The sequence below is a fragment of the Nanorana parkeri genome, unplaced genomic scaffold, assembly GCF_000935625.1.
Source record: "Nanorana parkeri isolate BGI_ZX_2015 unplaced genomic scaffold, ASM93562v1 scaffold1232, whole genome shotgun sequence".
Lineage (NCBI taxonomy): Eukaryota > Metazoa > Chordata > Amphibia > Anura > Dicroglossidae > Nanorana > Nanorana parkeri.
Window position 1 is genome coordinate 230,606 of NW_017307500.1, and position 4,182 is coordinate 234,787.

Sequence of the window (4,182 nt, forward strand, 5' to 3'; positions counted from 1 at the left end):
CCTCCCGTAAATTACTGGCTTTGGGAAGATGTTTTGGGTAGTAAAAGAAAGCTAAGCTGGCCATACACTGCTCCAATTTCAATTCTGCTGACTCGGCCAAACTTCAAGCAGTGTGTGGCACCCTTCTGACCCTTGTTCAAAAAAAGTAGATCTTCAATCAACTCAACGGAGCTAGTCTGAACATGTTCAGATGAACAATCAGTTGCAGTCACTGTTTGGATACTTTGATAGCACCCACGTCAGAGCACATTAAGCAGGGATGGGAAAATCGAGCCAGTGTATGACCAGTTTAATTCAGGTAGGGAGAAGCTGAGATATGAATGGTTTAATTCTTTAAGTAAGGGTGTTTTCAGAAAAAGAAAACCTTTGAAACATATGTAGCGCTCTACTGGAAAGGGTGCTATTAAAATGTAGTGATTGCCAAATTGTATGCGGTCTGATACTAATTTGTAGTCTGGGTTTATTTGGCTTTCCCCTAAACAATCTGCCATTGCTTGCCATCTGTCTTCTGATCACAGAACAGAGCAACCAATGGGATTGCTATGAGGGGATATCTCTCTCCAGCCAATCACTGTTGACCGATGGCCAGTGGTGCATGCTGGGGGAGGAGATAAATACTTGAGGTGGACCATGTGAGCTCTCTCTTTACTCACCTGGGCCCAGCCTATGGGGAAGCTGCACTGGATTGTCTGAGGAAGCTGGTCCTGAAGCCTGGGGACTAGCCGTGCGACAACCCTGGAGCCTGGTGGCAGCAGGTCCAGTGGCTGCTACTGCTAAAGACAAGGATGTTCGATCTGGATGTTCGATGTTCGGTCAGGTGTTCGATCTGTTGTGCATGGAGACAGTAACCACACTCTAAAAAGCAATGAGAGTCTACATCTTCCTGGATGATCCTAACCCTCCTCTACCTCTGCCTGAAGTTCTGAAATAAAAGTTTCAAGCATCATAGCTTCAGTCTGGACCTCGCTTCTGTGACTCTTCCACAGCTCCCTTCAAGCTTGGGTGGATGAATCTCCTGCTGCGGCAACTGTAACTACACAGGGGTCGGTGCGCAGCTGTGAGAATGCCCAAACAGTGACTGCGGTTGGCCTTTGATTTTTCTGGGTGAAGAATGTCAGGCCGACTGGGCCACCCACTGACTGAATTTTGGTCAGATGAACTGGTTAAAACCCACTCAGTGGGGGGCCAGCTTAACGTTCTTACTTTTATTACCCTGTCCTTTTTTTTTTTTACTTTTGATTTTTTTTTTTAGTAAGGGGTATGAAATATACAGCTCAAACCATAACAATGACATCTGACATCAATTGCAACATTGTCAAGTATAGTGACACAGAGGTATATTCAGTACTGTTGTTCAGAGCATATACAATCATCGACATCACAGTCATAAAAGTCATAAAATTCCAAGTGCCCAAAGATCGAGGAATTCAGATAAAGTCTAAGGAGGGTTGTAAAATCTATATCGGGCACTCTGTGCCAGGATTCGAGAAGGTCTAGAAATAGGGAGGTGTTGCAGGTGGAGGAGGTAGGGAAGGTTGTAATGGAGGTTAAGGATAGGTAGAGGGTAGGGTGGATGGAGAGCAACATAAAAGGGAGGGGGGCTGTCCTTTTTTTTTTTAAGATCGTTGTCTTTACAGATTTCTGCTTAAAAATGGGCACACAGAATTTTACTTGTTTTTCTAATAATTAGGGCAAATTGATGAAAGGATGGAAATTTTTTCTTGAGCAAAAAAAATTCTAAAGGTCCCCACACACCTTACGATAATCGTACGTTAATAGCGGGAAATCCCGCGATCGTACGATTATCGTAAGGTGTGTGGAAGCCGTGCGACCTCTGCTACTGTAAGGTCGCACGACTTTAAACTTACGAACATGTTTCAAAACCCGCCGAGCATCGTACGATGTTCGGCGGGTGTGTAGCATGTTCGTAAGATAAAAGCCGGACGGGCCGGTGTGCGCAAGCGCACACTGCCCGTTCGGCATTGCGGTCATCGGAAGCCCGCCCCTCAGGGGGCGTGGCTTGCGATCATCGCAAATACGATCTGCCTGTCCAAGATAGGCAGATCGTACGTTTTTTAGTACCTTACAGCGATGGTTATAAGGTTGTGTGCCCAGCCTTACAATGAATATGGTTTTCGTTCAGGAAACTCCATTCGTTCCAAAATCGAATGGTAAAATCAAACAAAAAACAAACAAACAAATGACATTTGCCAAGTCTCTGATGGCACTATTGGACGTTCTGACCAGATTTTTCGTATAAATGTTCATATGCATATCTACCAGTGTTTGGCCAGATACACATTTTGCTAAACCTTTGGTTATTAGTACTTATAGACCTTAGAAGAAGGTTGCTGACCCCTGAAATCTTGTCCTGAAAATGTAACTATTGGTACAAATAACAATAAAAAAAATCACTTAGAGTACTCAGCTGTATATGACTTGTTAAAACATACCTAGTTGTGTTATATTTTTTTTTATCACATTGATTCGGCTAAACCTTAAAGGAGAACTATGGGGTCAGTGCTTTTCCCCATAGTTCTCCTATGGGTAACGGGAGGACACAAACTAGCGTCCTCCCGTCACCCAAAGCTCAGTACTGAGACGCCGCAGCCCGGACGGATCCCGACATTACTGTCTGGATCCACCCAGCTGCGTGAGTGACAGCTGGCTCTGCCTATCGAGAGGAAGAGCCAGCTGTACTCGCCCCCGTCCGTTCCAAAAGTCAGCGCTGGAGGATCGGACAGGGGAGGGGGGATCCCTTCAGGGAGCCGTGAGTGACATTCACGGCTCTCTGCAGGGACAGGATCGAGAAGTGAGCGAGCGACGGTATGTGTTCGCTCACTTCCCGATCTACTGAGCCGACCTGTGACAATTTCATTGTCACAGGTCGGCTAGAACTATTAGGATGAGTGATTTTCACTCGCCTCATAGTTCTCCTTTAAACTTCTAAAGTTTACTTTCAACTCCGGACATATCCCCTGAATCCTCCATCAGCCCTCCGAGGGGATGCATGTAATAATAGTTTGGGGATTCTGTTATAAAGCTCCTATACAACATCTGTAGGTTAGAGATCGGCTGCTTCACTCACATATACACTCAACAGTCTCATTCCATTGAGGGAGGCCATTGAGTTCCACACAGGTGATATTGGCGGATGATGGGCGATATCCGGGCTCACATGTCACTGTTACCACATCGCCAATGCCAAAGTATTCTGTATCATTACTTGCGATGGACCAGTTGCTCGCTGATGGTTTCTCACACTGCCCTGGAATACAAGGCACACAATAGTTAAACAAGACTTCTGGGCACAAGAACAAACACAAGAAATATATTTTTAAAACAAATATTTACTAAAATGAGCAAATTGAATTGATTTACATGTTTATTCCCATCTCTTGTAATATGAGAGTTATAATTTACTGGCATACCTCTGCGAGTGCTGTTATACAGTTGTACCCCAAGGTCATGGATAGGTACATGAAACCTAAGCTGCCCTACAAGGAATCCCTGCATCTTTCATCAGCCTGTAATAACCGACCGCTTGGTTTAATTAAGTGCCTACGCTGGTCACCACTACACCATGCTGGCAAAGTGCAGTACATGCCCGCTATCTCCTGCAGGAAGTGTAAATAAACTATTGTAGAGGTGAGCAGATGTCTAAATAACAACTTCAATGACACGTTGCTTAATTTGCATCTTCAGTTTGATTGATCATCTACTGTACGAATTCCATTCACTCCAAAATGCATTGATAAAATAAATCGAAATTTCTAACATTTGTCAAGTTTGATGGCAATCTTGAATGTTTTGACAAGATTTTTCGTATAAACGTTCGTACGAAAATCGACCAGTGTTTGGCCAGATAAACCTTTGTAGAACTTGTAAATACCGATTGGATCTTAGAAGAAGGTAGAACCCTGAAAGCTTCCTGAAAATTTAACTTTTAGTACAAATAAAAAAAGTATTACATACAGTACTCAGCTGTATATGACTAGTTAAACCATACCTAGTTACAGGGCCATCTTTAATGAGGGGTAAAAAGGGCAGTTGCTCCAGGCCCAGTCATTGTTGTGGGGCCCAAAGCAGCTGTCGCTTGAACCCGCAAAAGATACACATGCGGCTCCACTGGTGAAACTACCAGGGTCCTGGACCCTGGCTTTACGCCACCTGGAGGGTGGG

The 4,182-nt window shown here is 44.3% G+C and overlaps 1 long non-coding RNA gene across 1 annotated transcript in view; it reads right to left on the minus strand.

Moving 5' to 3' along the window:
• LOC108797140 overlaps positions 1-4,092 on the minus strand; it is a 23,774-nt gene extending 19,682 nt beyond the window's left edge. Inside the window, exon 1 of the long non-coding RNA XR_001941859.1 lies at positions 4,018-4,092. This is a non-coding gene — a long non-coding RNA (uncharacterized LOC108797140). The remainder of the gene's footprint in view (positions 1-4,017) is intronic.
• Positions 4,093-4,182: the final 90 nt, after the last annotated feature.